This window comes from Moschus berezovskii, chromosome 6 (assembly GCF_049115385.1).
Source record: "Moschus berezovskii isolate FMDL1 chromosome 6, NW_MosBer_1.0, whole genome shotgun sequence".
Classification (NCBI taxonomy): Eukaryota; Metazoa; Chordata; class Mammalia; order Artiodactyla; family Moschidae; genus Moschus; species Moschus berezovskii.
Window position 1 is genome coordinate 16615936 of NC_142465.1, and position 18130 is coordinate 16634065.

The 18130-nt window shown below is 39.7% G+C and overlaps 1 non-coding gene across 1 annotated transcript; it reads right to left on the reverse strand.

Annotated features, from left to right (window-relative positions):
• Positions 1-16539: 16539 nt before the first annotated feature.
• Positions 16540-16671, reverse strand: LOC129537321 (small nucleolar RNA SNORA18). Its single transcript, XR_008681988.1, has one exon. It is a non-coding gene; the product is annotated as a small nucleolar RNA SNORA18 (small nucleolar RNA).
• Positions 16672-18130: the final 1459 nt, after the last annotated feature.

The following is an 18130-nucleotide window of genomic DNA, read 5'->3' on the forward strand; positions in this document are numbered from 1 at the left end:
GTTTATTTTTCAACCTAATATTCTGTTCCATGGTAATATTTCAATTGATTTTACCTTAAGTGAACGACTGGTGAATTGTCATTTCACTTAAAGGACAGTAAAGGATAATAGTCCTGATGATATTTGAAGGTGACAGAAATAGCTTGAAAAGAACTTGAATTTTCATGAAAATGCTATCAATGAATTGAGGAGCCATTCCCAGGTTCTCTGTCACTGTAGTAGGTTACACTAGAATATTTTCTTTTTGTGATGATCAGAAGAGAATGTCCAAGTTATAATTTGTCAGATTATTTTAAGTTTCATATTTATAGAACTTTGAGTTGATTGGAAAGTAAATCCCATTTGACAAAACAGGATTTATCAGACTGCTGCTTTTCTTTCTAAAATGACCTTTTCATTTACGGGTCATTTTCAGTTTTTCCTTGAATTTGCTTTTCCATATAGCATAGTGGGGAGAGTGGAGGTCGAAGAAAAAGGGGAAAACCAAAGAAGTCAGAAGCACGTGAGGAAAGGGTCTTATTTTAGTTAACATTTAGGGCTGATAGTTGCTTAAGCTTCATGGTTCCCCATCATCTCCTCAGGAAATTAGACTTAATGCTTAATGCTATTTCACAGTTGACTCTATTATATGAGAGGATGATTAATGAAGATGACATTTACCCTGATTGTTGTGCTCTTTAGAAAGATATTCTCCATGAAAAGTTCGTGTTTCTAGGCTCCAGATAGGGGTGACGTTCTTTGGGAGAGCAATACAGCTGACCTGTTTCACTAATAACACTTTCAGGTACAGATTTTTATCATAGTTCTTCTTGTCAGACTCATCAAAGGAGAGATATTTTTTGAAGTACAGTACTCATCAGTTTCTGAGCACTGAATTGCATGACCTCTTTCTCTTTTGTCTACAGTTCATTGAAGATGCTAACGTTCTGCCTTAACTTAAACTGAATTGTTTGAAAAATTCCAGGAATCTTTTGTTGGAAAAATTTCAAAGTTTCCAACTGTGGCTTAAATTGGTGATCCAGACATGAACATCCAAAAGTAGACAGGGTTTGAATCCCATAAATTTACCTTTTGGGTCTCACAAGTAGGAAGATGACACAACTGTTCTAATCTTTCAGGGATTCAGATATCCTTGTCCTTTGTGACATTCAGACATTTTTGCTCATCAGCATCAAACATCGAAAAGTTTAGATCTGTTCTGGAGTTCAGTTCAGTCGCTCAGTCATGTCCGACTCTCCGCGACCCCACAAATCATAGCACGCCAGGCCTCCCTGTCCATCACCAACTCCCGGAGTTCACCCAAACTCATGTCCACAGAGTTGGTGATGCCATCCAGCCATCTCATTCTCAGTCGTCCCCGTCTCCTCCCGCCCCCAACCTTTCCCATCATCAGAGTCTTTTCCAGTGAGTCAACTCGTCGCATGAGGTGGCCAAAGTATTGCAGTTTCAGCTTTAGCATCAGTCCTTCCAATGAACACCCAGGATTGATCTCCTTTAGAATGGACTGGTTGGATCTCCTTGCAGTCCAGGGGACTCTCAAGAGTCTTCTCCAACACCACAGTTCAAAAGCATCACTTCTTCGGCGATCAGCTTTCTTCACAGTCCAACTCTCACATCCATACATGACCACTGGAAAAACCATAGCTTTGACTAGATGGACCTTGGTTGGCAAAGTAATGTCTCTGCTTTTTAATATGCTATCTAGGTTGGTCATAACTTTCCTTCCAAGGAGTAAGCGTCTTTTAAATTCATGGCTGCAATCAGCATCTGCAGTGATTTGGGAGCCCCAAAAAACAAAGTCTGACACTGTTTCCACTGTTTTTCCATCTATTTCCCATGAAGTGATAGGACCAGATGCCATGATCTTTGTTTTCTGAATGTTGAGCTTCAAGCCAACCTTTTCACTCTCCTCTTTACTTTCAAGAGGCTTTTGAGTTCCTCTTCACTTTCTGCCATAAGAGTAGTGTCATCTGCATATCTGAGGTTATTGATATTTCTCCTGTCAATCTTGATTCCAGCTTGTGCTTCTTCCAGCCCAGCATTCCTCATGATGTACTCTGCATATAAGTTAAATAAGCAAGGTGACAATATACAGCCTTGACGTACTCCTTTTCCTATTTGGAACCAGTCTGTTGTTCCATGTACAGTTCTGACTGTTGCTTCTTGACCTGCATACATGTTTCTTAAGAGGCAGGTCAGGTGGTCTGGGATTCCCATCTCTTTCAGAATGTTCCACAGTTTATTGTGATCCACACAGTCAAAGGCTTTGGCATAGTCAATGAAGCAGAAATAGATGTTTTTCTGGAACTCTCTTGCTTTCTCCATGATCCAGCGGATGTTGGCAATTTGATCTCTGGTGCCTCTGCCTTTTCTAAAACCTGCTTGAACATCTGGAGGGTTCACGGTTCACATATTGCTGAAGCCTGACTTGGAGAATTTTGAGCATGACTTTACTAGCATGTGAGATGAGGGCAATTGTGCGGTAGTTTGAGCATTCTTTGGCATTCCCTTTCTTTGAGATTGGAATGAAGACTGACCATCGAATTGCCATGTAATTCTATAGATATGGAAGGTAACATTGTTTTTGTACCAAGGGACAAAGTAGTCTAGAACAGGGGAACTTGTCTGAATTTCTTCCCCGCAGAAGCAGATACTGTGGTTGCTGTGTCTGGACTAGATTTATTTGTTAATTGTTAATTGAGTTTCTCATACACATTAGCCACTGTGTTTGCTTTCATGGAGGTCAGAGTCTAATAAGACCCAGAGGCATTATATGAGCCCCATTGTAGGCAGGACACATACACAAGACTGACCTGAAGGCCCTAGACCATGATAGCCAGTGGAATCTAAAAGATAGCTTTGAGGCAACAAATCTGAAAATGAGATTTAAGACAGGTAGTCTAATGAGAAAATTATTGAAAGTGTTAGTCACTTGGTCGTGTCTGACTCTTTGTGACCCCCTAGACTGTAGCCCTCCAGGCTCCTCTGTCTGTGGGATTCTCCAGGCAAGAGTACTAGAGGGGGTTGCCATGCCCTCCTCCAGGGGATCTTCAATACACAGGATTGAACCTGAGTCTCCTGCATTGCAGGCATATGCTTTACCATCTGGGAATTATTTCGAAGGACCAGGCAGAATCTAGGTATGTGCTCATAAGTCTACAACAGAGTTATCAGGCAGACATGAGAGACTGGATCAGATGATTTGATGAATAACTGGGACAGGGGTTTATTTAGAACACTGAGCTGTTTCAGCAGAACTTCAGTTCAGTTCAGTCACTCAGTCATGTCCGGCTCTTTGCGACCCCACGAATCACAGCACGCCAGGCCTCCCTGTCCATCACCATCTCCCGGATTTCACTCAAACTCATGTCCATTGAGTCGGTGATGCCATCCAGCCATCTCATTCTCTATCGTCCCCTTCTCCTCCTGCCCCCAATCCCTCCCATCTTCAGAGTCTTTTCCAGTGAGTCAATTCTTCGCATGAGGTGGCCAAAGTATTGGAGTTTCAGCTTTAGCATCAGTCCTTCCAATGAACACCCAGGATTGATCTCCTTTAGAATGGACTGGTTGGATCTCCTTGCAGTCCAAGGGACTCACAAGAGTCTTCTCCAGCACCACAGTTCAAAAGCGTCAGTTCTTCGGCAATCAGCAGAACTTACCTTCTGACTAATGCAGAATAATCCTGGCAAAGAGCCTCTGAAATATTAAGAGCAGACTCAGTCACAGAAATCTTGAAGGAAATTATTTTTTTACTTTTAAATGCTCCTTTGTTACTAGCATCTAGAACATCAAAGTTATTTTCCCACAGCAACACCTCATGAATAGTCTTAAGAACAGATATCATGGGGAAGGAACAAGATGGTGGAGGAATAGGATGGCGAGACCACTCTCTCCCCCACAAATTCATCAAAAGAACATTTGAACGTGGAGTAAAGTCCACAAAAAACAACTTCTGAATGCTGACAGAGGACATCAGGCACCCAGAAAAGCAGCTCATTGTCTTCGAAAGGAGGTAGGAAAAAACATAAAAGATAAAAAGAGAAACAAAAGAAATAAGGACGGAGCTCCGTCCCGGGAGGGAGGCTTTAAAAAGAGAGAAGTTTCCAAACACCAGGAAACACTCTCACTGGCGAATCTGTGGTGAGCCTTGGAACCTCAGAGGGCTACATAACCCTCTTTTTTTTATTTTTAAGATTTTTTTTAAAACCCACAGATTACCCACTGGTACCTCCCAGTGGAGAAACAGCACAGACGCCTGCATCCGCCATTAGCAAGCGGGGGCTGGGCAGGGAGGAGCTGGCTGAACTGATTAGAGAGAGGACTGGGCTTGAATGCCGCGAGAACAATCTGACAGAACTGGGGATAGCAAAGCAGACTGGGATAGCTTCCCTGCAAAAAGGCAGAAAGCTCTAACCTAAGACTCCGCCAGCCCCGCTCACAGAACAAAGGGCTGAGCAAAACGAGCCGGCTGCAGTCGGCCCATACTGCATCCCCTGCCGAGACAGGCAGGGAGGTCAGCCAGAGCCTGAGAGGGCAACGGCGGCCCCAGAAAGGCATCCAGTACCAAACTGCAGGCAGGCTTGTTGTTAATCAAGACTTCTTGGGCTCGGGCCGGTCGATATCTGCCTGAGAAGGTGCGCCTGTTGTACACCCAGAAAACCGATTGGCAGGGACCAGGGAGGCGATGAGTCGCAGCAACCGTGCTCGTCAAACACCTGGTCACCTGAGCTGCTCGGACCAGGGAAGGCACAAAACTTAGGCGAACCAAGTCTGCGCCTTTGTGGAGTACCCGAGAACCTGAACTTGAGTCACTCAGACCTGGGAAGTGCATACAACCCAGTGCCGGCCTCGGACAGTTCCCGGCAGAGCAACCTAGAGCCTGTGCAGTGTAGACTGGGACAGCACATGCGCTGTGAGCGGGGGCAAACCCAGTGTGGCCTAGACGCTGCGAGCACTCCCCACAGACACCAGAGATACTTGTCTGCAGGGTTCCTCCCTTCCCAGAACAGGACTGAACAACTGAGCCTTTAAAAAGTGTCCACCCGCACCCTAGTGTCAGGGCAGAAATTAGACACTGAAGAGACCAGCAAACAGAAGCTAAAACAGAGGGAACCACCTTGGAAATGACAGATAGAGTAGTCTAGAAGATACTAAAAGAATAAGACCAAAAACCAGAGGCAAGAGGCTTAAGCCCGAATCCTGAGAACACCAGAGAACTCCTGACTCCAGGGAACATTAATCGATAGGAGCTCATCAAACGTCTCCATACCTACATTAAAACCAAGCACCACCCAAGGGTCAACAAGTTCCAGAGCAAGACATACCATGCAAATTCTCCAGCAACACAGAAAAATAGACCTGAGCTTCAATATATAGGCTGCCCAAAGTCACTCCAAACCCAATGATACCTCATAACTCATTACTGGACACTTCATGGCACTCCAGAGAGAAGAAATCCAGCTCCACCCACCAGAACACCGACACTTCTCTAACCAGGGAACCTTGACAAGTCACCGTCCAACGCCACACACAGCGAGGAAATTACATAATAAAGAGAACTCCACAAACTGCCAGAAGAGGGAAAGGCCACCCCAAGAAAGCACTATAAGCAAGATGAAGAGGCAGAGAATACCCAGCAAGTAAAGGAACAAGATAAATGCCCACCAACACAAACAAAAGAGGAAGATGTAGTGAATCTACCTGATAAAGAATTTCGAATTTTGATGGTGAAAATGATTCAAAATCTTGAAAGCAAAATGGAGTTACAGATAAATAACCTGGAGAAAAGGATTGAGAAGATGGAAGAAAGGTTTAATAAGGATTTAGAGGAAATAAAAAAGAGTCAATATACAATGAATAATGCACTAGATGAGATCAAAAACACTCTTGAGGGAACAAACAGTAGAATAACAGAGGCAGAAGACAGGATAAGCGAGCTAGAATTAGAATTGTAGAAAAAAATGAAACAGAGAGGAAAAAAGAAAATGAATTAAAAGAAATGAGGACAATATTAGAGACCTCTGGGACAATGTTAAACGCTCCAACATTCGAATCATAGGAATCCAAGAAGAAGACGACAAAAAGAAAGACCATGAGAGAATACTTGAGGAGATAGTAGTTGAAAACTTCCCTAAAAGGGGGAAAGAAATAATCACCCAAGTCCAAGAAACCCAGAGTCCCCAACAGGATAAACCCAAGGCGAAATACTCCAAGACACATATTAATCAAATTAACAAAGATCAAACACAAAGAACAAATATTAAAAGCAGCAAGGGAAAAGCAGCAAATAACACACAAGGGGATTCCCATAAGGATAACAGCTGATCTTTCAACAGAAACTCTTCAGGCCAGGAGGGAATGGCAAGACATACTTAAAGTGATGAAAGAAAATAACCTACAGCCCAGATTACTGTACCCATCAAGAATCTCATTCAAATATGAAGGAGAAATCAAAAGCTTTACAGACAAGCAAAAGCTGAGAGAATTCAGCATCACCAATCCAGCTCTCCAACAAATGCTAAAGGATCTTCTCTAGACAGGAAACACAGAAAGGGTGTATAAACTCGAACCCAAAGCAATAAAGAAAATGGCTGTGGGATCGTAGTTATCAATAATTACCTTAAACGTAAATGGGATGAATGCCCCAACCAAAAGACAAAGGCTGGCTGAATGGATACAAAAACAAGACCCCCATATATGTTGTCCACAAGAGACCCACCTCAAAACGAGGGCCACATACAGACTGAAAGTGAAGGGCTGGAAAAAGATATTCCACGCAAATAGAGACCAAAAGAAAGCAGGAGTAGCAATACTCATATCAGATAAAATAGATTTTAAGACAAAGGCTGTGAAAAGAGACAAAGAAGGAAACTACATAATGATCAAAGGATCAATCCAAGAAGAAGATATAACAATTATAAATATTTATGCACCCAACATAGGAGCACCGCAATATGTAAGACAATTGCTAACAAGTATGAGTTTGAGTGTACTCAGGGAGTTGGTGATGGACAGGGAGGCCTGGCGTGCTGTGATTCATGGGGTCGCGGAGAGTCGGACACGACTGAGCGACTGAACTGAACTGAACTGAACTGATGAAAGGGGAAATTAACAACAATGCAATAATAGTGGGAGTCTATAATTCCCACTCACACCTATGGATAGATCAACTAAACAGAAAATTAACAAGGAAACACAAACTTTAAAAGATACAATACACCAGTTAGACCTAATAGATATCTATAGGACATTTCACCCCAAAAAATGAATTTCACCTTTTTCTCAAGTGCACACGGAACCTTTTCCAGGATAGATCACATCCTGGGCCATAAATCTAGCCTTGGTAAATTCAAAAAAATTGAAATCATTCCAAGCATCTTTTCTGACCACAATGCAGTAAGAATAGATCTCAATTACGGGAGAAAAACTATTAAAAATGCCAACATATGGAGGCTGAACAACATGCTGCTGAATAATGAACAAATCATAGAGGAAATCAAAAGAGAAATCAAAATATGCATAGAAATGAATGAAAATGAAAATACAACAACCCCAAACCTCTGGGGTGCTGTAAAAGCATTGCTAAGGGGGATGTTCATAGCAATACAGGCACACCTCAAGAAACAAGAAAAAAGGCAACTAAATAACCTAATTCTACATCTAAAGCAACTAGAAAAGGAAGAAATGAAGAACTCTAGGGTCAGTAGAGGAAAGAAATCGTAAAAATTAGGGCAAAGATAAATGCAAAAGAAACAAAAGAGACCATAGCAAAAATCAACAAAGCCAAAAGCTGGTTCTTTGAGAAGGTAAATAAAATTGACAAACCACTAGCCAGACTCATCAAGAAACAAAGGGAGAAGAACCGAATCAATAAAATTAGAAATGAAAATGGAGAGATCACAACTGACAACACAGAAATACAAAGGATTATTAGAGAATGCCATCAGCAATTATATGGCAATAAAATGAATAACCTGGAAGAAATGGACAAATTCCTAGAAAAGTACAACTTTCCTAAACTGAACCAGGAAGAAATAGAAATCTGAACAGACCCATCACAAGCACGGAACTAGAGGCTGTAATCAGAAATCTTCCAGCAAACAAAAGACCAGGTCCAGATGGCTTCACAGCTGAATTCTACCAAAAATTTAGAGAAGAGCTAACACCTATTCTACTCAAACTCTTCCAGAAAATTGCTGAGGAAGGGAAACTTCCAAACTCATTCTATGAGGCCACCATCACCCTAATCCCAAAAACTGGTAACGACCCCACAAGAAAAGAAAACTACAGGCCAATATCACTGATGAACATAGATGCAAAAATCCTTAACAAAATTCTAGCAATCAGAATCCAACAACACATTAAGAAGATCATACATCATGACCAAGTGGGCTTTATCCCAGGAATGAAAGGATTCTTCAATATCCACAAATCAATCAACGTAATACACCACATTCAGTCAGTTCAGTTCAGTTCAGTCGCTCAGTCGTGTCCGACTCTCTGCGACCCCATGAATCACAGCACGCCAGGCCTCCCTATCCATCACCAACTCCCTGAGTTCACTCAAACTCATGTCCACAGAGTCGGTGATACCATCCAGCCATCTCATTCTCGGTCGTCCCCTTCTCCTCCCGCCCCCAACCTTTCCCAGCATCAGAGTCTTTTCCAGTGAGTCAACTCGTCGCATGAGGTGGCCAAAGTATTGCAGTTTCAGCTTTAGCATCAGTCCTTCCAATGAACACCCAGGATTGATCTCCTTTAGAATGGACTGGTTGGATCTCCTTGCAGTCCAAGGGACTCTCAAGAGTCTTCTCCAGCACCACAGTTCAAAAGCATCAATTCTTCGGTGATCAGTTTTCTTCACAGTCCAACTCTCACATCCATACATGACCACGGGAAAGATCATAGCCTTGACTAGACGGACCTTGGTTGGCAAAGTAATGTCTCTGCTTTTTAATATATTATCAAGGTTGGTCATAACTTTCCTTCCAAGGAGTAAGCGTCTTTTAATTTCATGGCTGCAATCAGCATCTACAGTGATCTTGGAGCCCAAAAAAATAAAGTCTGACACTGTTTCCACTGTTTTTCCATCCATTTCCCATGAAATGATGGGACCAGATGCCATGATCTTTGTTTTCTGAATGTTGAGCTTCAAGCCAACCTTTTCACTCTCCTCTTTCACTTTCATCAAGAGGCTTTTGAGTTCCTCTACACCACATTAACAAACTGAAAAATAAAAATTATATGATTATCTCAGTAGATGCAGAGAAAGCCTTTGACAAAATTCAACATCCATTTATGATAAAAACCCTCCAGGAAGTGGAAATAAAAGGGACATACCTCAACATATTAAAAGCTATATATGACAAACCCACAGCAAACATTATCCTCAATGGTGAAAAACTGATAGCATTTCCCCTAAAGTCAGGAACAAGACAAGGGTGCCCACTCTCCCCACTACTATTCAACATAGTTCTGGAAGTTTTTGCCATAGCAATCAGAGCAGAAAAAAACATAAAAGGAATCCAAATTGGAAAAGAAGAAGTAAAGCTTTCACTGTTCACTGATGACATGATCCTCTACACAGAAAACCCTAAAGACTCTACCAGAAAACTACTAGAGCTAATCAATGAATACAGTAAAGTTGCAGGATATAAAATCAACACACAGAAATCCCTTGCATTCCTATACACTCATAATGAGACAATAGAAAGAGAAGTTAAGGAAACTATTCCATTCACTGTTGCAACGAAAAGAATTAAATACTTAGGAATATATCTACCTAAGGAAACAAAAGACTTGTACATAGAAAACTATAAAACACTAGTGAAAGTAATCAAAGAGGACACGAATAGATGGAGAAATATACCGTGTTCATGGATTGGAAGAATAAATATTGTAAAAATGAGTATACTACCCAAAGTAATTTATACATTCAATGCAATCCCTATCAAACTACCAACGATATTTTTCACCGAGCTAGAACAAATAATCTCACAATTTGTATGGAAATACAAAAAACATCGAATAGCCAAAGCAATCTTGAAGAAGAAGAATGGAACTGGGGGAATCAACCTGCCGGACTTCAGGCTCTACTACAAAGCCACAGTCATCAAGACAGTATGATAATGGCATAAAGACAGAAATATAGATCAATGGAACAAAATAGAAAGCCCAGAGATAAATCCACGCACCTATGGACACTTTATCTTTGACAAAGGAGGCAAGAATATAAAATGGAGAAAAGACTGTCTCTTTAACAAGTGGTGCTGGCGAAACTGGTCAGCCACTTGTAAAAGAATGAAACTAGAACACTTCCTAACACCATACACCAAAATAAACTCAAAATGGATTAAAGATCTAAATGTAAGACCAGAAACTATAAAATTCCTAGAGGAGAACGTAGGCAAAACACTCTCCGACATAAATCCCAGCAGGATCCTCCAAGACCCACCTCCCAGAATATTGGAAATAAAAGCAAAAATAAACAAATGAGACCTAAATAAAACCAAAAACTTCTGCACAGCAAAGGAAACTATAAGGTGAAAAGACAGCCTTCAGAATGGGAGAAAATAATAGCAAATAAAGCAACTGATAAAGGATTAATCTCCAAAATATATAAGCAGCTCCTGCAGCTCAATTCCAGAAAAATAAACGACCCAATCAAAAAATGGGCCAAAGAACTAAACAGACATTTCTCCAAAGAAGACATACAGATGGCTAACAAACACATGAAAAAATGCTCAACATCCCTCATAATCAGAGAAATGCAAATCAAAACCGCAATGAGATACCATTTCACACCAGTCAGAATGGCTGCTATCCAAAAGTCTACATGCGGTAAATGCTGGAGAGGGTGTGGAGAGAAGGGAACCTTCTTGCACTGTTGGTGGGAATGCAAACTAGTACAGCCACTATGGAGAACAGCATGGAGATTCCTCAAAAAACTGGAAATAGAACTGCCATATGTTCCAGCAATTGCACTCCTGGGCATACACACCGAGGAAACTGGAATTGGAAGAGACACATGTACTCCAATGTTCATTGCAGCACTGTTTATAATAGCCAGGACATGGAAGCAACCTAGATGTCCATCTGCAGATGAATGGATAAGAAAGCTTTGGTACATATATGCAATGGAGTATTACTCAGCCATTAAAAAGAATGCATCTGAATCAGTTCTAATGAGGTGGATGAAACTGGACCCTATTATACAGAGTGAGGTAAGCCAGAAAGTAAAACACCAATACAGCATACTAACGCATATATATGGAATTTAGAAAGATGCAAATGATAACCCTGTATACAAGACAGCAAAAGAAACACAGATGTATAGAACAGTCTTTGGGACTCTGTGGGAGAGGGTGAGGGTGGGATGATTTGGGAGAATGGCATTGAAACATATATGTTATCATATGTGAAACGAATCACCAGTTCAGGGTTGATGCATGATACAGGATGCTTGGGGCTGGTGCACGGGGATGACCCGGAGGGAGGATAAAGGGAGGAGGGAGGTGGGAGGGGTTTTCAGGAGGGGGAACTCATGTACACCTGGGGCGGATTCATGTCAATGTATGGCAAAACCAACCAATATAATATTGTAAAATAATTAGCCTCCAATGATGCTAAAGCTGAAACTTCAATACTTTGGCCACCTCATGAGACGAGTTGACTCACTGGAAAAGACTCTGATGCTGGGAAAGGTTGGGGGCGGGAGGAGAAGGGGACGACGGAGAATGAGATGGCTGGATGGCATCACCGACTCTGTGGACATGAGTTTGAGTGTACTCCGGGAGTTGGTGATGGACAGGGAGGCCTGGCGTGCTGTGATTCATGGGGTCCCGGAAAGTCAGACACGACTGAGCGACTGAACTGAACTGAACTGAAATAACAATTTTAGGAATAGAATGTTGAAAAGCTTACTATTTTTAGCTTTTGATCATTTTATTTCTTCTGCTTACAGTTCCTAACTTTCCTTTTGGAACAATTCTGGCTACTTATAAATGAAATAAAATGTATTTTTTACTTTACTTGGTAAATAAAGTAAATTGCTTTATTTGGTAAAATTCTAGCCACTTATAAATCTCTTTACACGTGTTTTCTTCTTTGTTCCCTACTTCTGCACTCAGGCAGAAATAATCCCTCTCTTCTCCATATCTCACCTGTGGCTATTTTGCTTTTGTATACAAAAATGTAGTCAGTTTAGATTAAATGGGAAGAGATTCAAGGGGGAAAAAGATAAAATATCCTTCACTTACATAACCATTTGTATTAGTAATCTATCACTGCATAACAAATTAGTCCCAAATTTAGAGGCTTGCATACTAAAAGTTGCTTCAGTCGTGTCCAACCCTTTGTGACTCTAGAGACTGTAGACCACCAGGCTCCTCTGTCCGTGGAATTTTCCGGGCAAGAATACTAGAATGGGTTGCCATGCCCTCCTCCAGGGGATCTTCCTGACCCAGGGGTCAGGCCTGTATCTTTTATGTCTCCTGCTAGAGGCTTAAAACAATACATGTTTTCTAGATCACAGTTTCTGTGAGAACAGAAACCTGGGTGTAGCTTGCCTGGGTCTTCTACTTCATGGCTTTTCAAAAGACTGTAATTCAGATATCAGCTTAGGATTGGCACTATTACCTTTATGCTTGAATGGGGGAAGATTCACTTCTAAGTTCAGTTCCAAATTTTCAGTTCCTTGAGGGCTGTTGGAGTGAGGCCTTCAGCATCTTGCTGTTCAGTCTTCTCCAGCATGGCAGTTGCTTCATCAATGCCAACCAAGAGTCCAGTAGCAAGACAGAAATCACAATTATTTGTAACTTTATCATGGAAGTGCCATCCTGCTATCCTTGTGATATTCTGTTAGTTAAACGCAAGGTTATCTCACATGCAAGAGAAGGGAAAGACACATGGTTGTGGATACAGGAGGTGAAGATCATTTGGTGCCATTTTAGAAGCCTGTCTATCACAGACTGCCTGCTACCCTGCACTCAACAATACTATAATGCCCATTGCAATAGTATCATCTTATTTACCACAGAAAAAATTAGCACTGAGGGGCAAAGTAACTTGCTGATGGTCATACAGTGAATAAGTGAAAGAGTTCAGCATAACTCTGGGACTAGCAGCAGCAACTATGGGGAAGCAGCCCTAATGAAAGTGGAATTTTATTCTAGTACTTTACCGACTGCACTCAGCTCCCAGATTTTTATATTTATTTCACTCAATCCATATTCTCATGAAAAAGTCTCTCTCTGCTTGCCATCCAATGGGTAGCCTCCTCTGGGTCTGATCTCTGCCTTTTGATGAAATAATTACAGCCAAGAAGGTAAGTTTACCTAGAACAACAAAGCTTCAGGATTTCTGGCAGAATGGTATTTCACAGGCAAGTGGGATGTGGAGTGAAAAGATAGGTCTGTTGGGTCATGCCCTTAGAGGATTCACCAAATCACACTGTATTACAGTGAGTTGTTTTAATATGCATGCCTTCCAATGCAGTTTTCAGACAGAGCTGACCACATCCCATGTATCTGTTGAATCCCAAATGTCCAATACAATGAAACTGAGCCTTATTGAGATTTTTCTGGGTAATTTAATTGTCTTTACATATGCTTTTGACCCCTGTGGGACTGACAATGTTAAGAATGAGACAATCTGAGAAACAATGCTATTATTGTCTTTGACAAGAACTACAACAAAGCAAAAGGCATGATCTTCTAGAATCTTTAATTATATAAAGTTTGGTGCTGTTGTCTTCAATATATACTTGTGTTACTGAGACTTAACACGAAGGTTTGGTTTCATTCTGTGATACTGACAAGTGCTCAAAATGAGAGGTAATAGAACCAGAGTAGTAGTGGCATCTTGCACTCTTTCCCATTTTAAAATATTATCTCTCAGGCTCCTTTATATGGGGAATGTTTTCACAGACTACAAACCTTCCTTTTTCTGTAGCCTGAAGTAGTCATTCAACATGTATTTATAAAATAGGTCTTGTATATTTGCCAAAGGGATGGCTATTGATGGCACTATGAAGATGGCAGTTTCTGCTCTCCACAAACTCTGTCTACTGGGAAAAGTAATTTAATAAATATAAAACCATTCATAAATGTATGGCATGTTTACAGGAGAGAGAATCAGAAATAATCTTCCCATGAAGGTCTACGGTATTTGTATTAGTTATACAAGTATCTGCCTTCGGTGACTTGTTTCAGCTGTTTCTGTGTTTGCCTCATTTCTTGTATTAAATAAATTCCTAAAGAACATGTAACGGAATGAGATTGTTTCCTTAAAATCTCAACTCATGTATCTTTTTCTAGTAAGCTTTCTGCCACGTCCCCCTCCACAGGCCTCATGTTCCCAGAGCATCTGACTTTATCTCCAGTTGGTTCTCTAGACTACAAATCTTTATTTTATTGAGCTAAAATTGACATATAACATTATATTAGTTTCAGGTGTACAACATAAGGATTCAATATTTGTATATATTTCAAAATGATCACCACGGTAAGTTTAGTGAACATCTGTCATCATCCATAGTTATAATTTTTTCTTGTGTTGAAAACATTGAAGATATTTTTATCCTAGCAATTTTCAAATATGCAATACAGCATAACTAACTATCATCATGATGCTGTATATCACATCCCTATGACTTATTTATCTTATAAGTAGAAGTGCATACCCCCTTTCATCAATTTTGTCTGTCCTCTAGTCCCTGCTCTTGGACCACCAATCTATTCTCTGTATCAGTGAATTTAGTGTTTTTATTTTTTCCCTCCACATGTAAATAAAATCATGTATTGTCTGTCTTTGTCGACTTAATTTCATTTAGCATGATACCCTCTAGATCCATCCATGTTGTTACAGACTACAAGATTTTATTATTTTTTTGTCACTGAGTAATGTTCCTCTGTGTGTGTGTGTATGTGTGACTATTTGTGTGTATTTTCTTTATCTATTAAATATTGGTTGTCACACTTAGGTTGCTTCAATATCTTGGCTATCGAAAATAATTGTGAAATGAACATTAGTGTGAGTATATCTTGTCTAATTAGTGTTTTTGTTTTATTTGAATGAATACCCAACAGTGAAATTGCTTGATCATACAGTAGTTCTATTTTTAAATTTTTTGAGCAACCTCTACATAGTTTTCAATAGTGTCTATACCCATTTAAATTCCCACCACCAGTGCACAAGGGTTCTCTTTTCTCTACATCCTCACCAACTCTTGTTATTTCTTGACTATTTTATAGTAGCTTTTCTAATAGGGGTGAGGTGAGGTGACATATCATTATGCTTTGACTTGCATTTCCCTGGTAATTAGTGATGCTGAACATCTTTTCATGTACCTATTGACCATCTGTATGTCTTCTTTGGAAAAAAGTCTATTCAGATCCTCTGCCACATTTTTTCCCCACAGTGTAAAGGGTTTCTGTTTTTTACATGTAATATAGGCAGAGTGATTTAAGTCAATAGATTTTTAAGGAATTTTCACACATTATGATTCTTTCCACTGCCAATCACCTTAGCTCCTCCAAAGTCATAATCTTCAAGATAGCCCTTTCAAAAAGAAGTTCTGCTCAATCCACAGCTGTTACGTGTATCTGCCCACAGTTGTTTTAGTTGGGCCTCTTTGATCGTCAATGGAATGCACTTCAAAATTTCCCACCTATAAATTTGGAGATGCAATTTCCTCAAGCAGTTTATTATAGGATCATGTTTAGGGGCAGAAAATGGATCTGCCTAGTTCATAATGGCACCCTCTAAAAATGTATTAAGTTCAAATAATATTCATTCTTAAGTTATCACACCCTGGAACTTACCAGATCATTGTGATATGCCAGTACCGAAGATTAAAAGAAAAAGTTTGTTAGGTTTTTCTTTTATTTTTTTCATTTTTAAAAAAAAATTATTTATTTTAATTGGAGGCTAATTACTTTACATTATTGTATTGGTTTTGCCATACATTGACATGAATCTGCCCTGAGTGTATATGTGTTCCCCATCTTGAACCCCCCTCCCATCTCCCTCCCCATTCCATCCCTCTGGTTCATCCCAGTACACCAGCCTGGGAACTGGCGATTCATTTCACATATGATAATATACATGTTTCAATGCCATTCTCCCAAATCATCCCACCCTCACCCTCTCCCACAGAGTCCAAAAGACTGTTCTATATATCTGTGTCTCTTTTGCTGTCTTGTATATAGGGTTATCGTTGTGATAACGATATATATATATATATGCATTAGTATATACATATATATATATATACACATATATATATGCATTAGTATACTGTATTGGTGTTTTTCTTTCTGGCTTACTTCACTCTGTATAAGAGGCTCCAGTTTCATCCACCTCATTAGAACTGATTCAAATGCATTCTTTTTAATTGCTGAGTAATACACCATTGGGTATATGTACCACAGCTTTCTTATCCATTCGTCTGCAGATGGACATCTAGGTTGCTTCCATGTCCTGGCTATTGTAAACAGTCAGTGCTGCGATGAACACTGGAGCACATAGTTTAATTGGCAGCTCTCTCTTGTAGTTCTTTCCCACAGATATAACAGGTATTTTTATGAGTAAAGGGAACTACATAGTTGCTCTCTGAGGCATTTCCAACAATGTAGGTTTTATAGAAAAAGCCCCATCGGGGTAGACCTCAAAGTTCTTCCGCATTTTTTAATCAGATGGTTTTTCACTGTCTGTAGTTATATGAGTTCTTTATGTATTGGGGGTATTAACCCTTACCAAATATATTATTTGAAAATATTTTCTCCCATTTCATAGGTTATCTGTTCATTTTGTTGATGGAGAGTATAAATTCTTTATGAAAGAGAATTGACATCTCTTATATCTTTAACCTTAAACTTTCTGGCACTGTAGTTGGTCTTGCCTACTGAGAATATATGTCTTGACTAACCACGTTGGCATCACCTCTAAGTTTTTCAGGAATACAGGATCTCAGGGCTCACCCTAGATCTATTGAATCAAAATATTTTAACATTATTTCCCAGTGAGTGTGTGCATATAAACTTTAATACAGTCCTAGGGGATATAGTGTATCATAGCACAAAGTTTTTCAAATGTAGCTAATGGATTATCAACATCAGAATCATTGCATTGGGTTAGGGTGATGGTTTGGTGGTGGTGGTAGTGATTAATGATAGTTTATGAGTTTATAAAAATTCACATTCTTTGGCCTCATCTCAGAACCTGCTAAAAATGATAGTATTTATGTCTCTGTATTTTAAACAAGTTCTTCAAGTGATTCTCATCCTTTTAGGAGTTTGAAAAGAGTCTGGTTAAAGTGTCCAAGCTCTGGAGCCAAATTCTCTGTTTCTTACTTTATAATATGGAATAATTACAGTGCCCATCTATTTGACTATAGAGCTGCTAGAAAGATTGCATGAGATCGTGTATGCACAGTGTTTAGCATGTTCTTCAGTGCTAGTAATCATATGATGACATTAGCTGCTAATAGTTGAACAACATATTTGGTATTCAATAAATGCATATCTGCCTATAAACTTGCTGGCAATATAAATATTATTTTCACTTTTTTAAAATAATCTTATTTATGCCTTTGCCTAAAATATATTGTGTTATTTTCTTCTTCTTCTTTTTCTTCCCTAAGAGTTTCCTTTTGTGTGTGTCTTTTGTAATATCTTTCATGGTGTTTAGTATAAAGAAGTTTCTTGATAACCTGGTAACATGATACATTTGCTGACTTTACTAATAAGATATGAAGGAGTGTCAGGGCAAGGAAAGACAATACTGTGACCCTGAGAGAAGTGTGAGGAAGACAATACATAGATAAAAAAGAAGCATATTTTTGTAGCCAGTTTGAAGCAGTAGCCACAAATCAGTAGACTCTTAGAGTCAAAGTAAAGTGGACACAGCATTCTCACTGTGACATAGTCATGGAAACTAACATTCTGGACTGAACTTAAAATCTTCTGAACTTGAGTATGCCTCCAAATATGTTTTTCCTAAATGATTTTCAAAGGTCAAGTATTTTAGATCCTCAAAGTTTCATATCATCAAATAGTTAGTTGGTATAAAAGTTAATTTCCACATGGAAAGAAGTTGTGCATCACAGAGAAAGAAAAATGCAAGGTGTGTT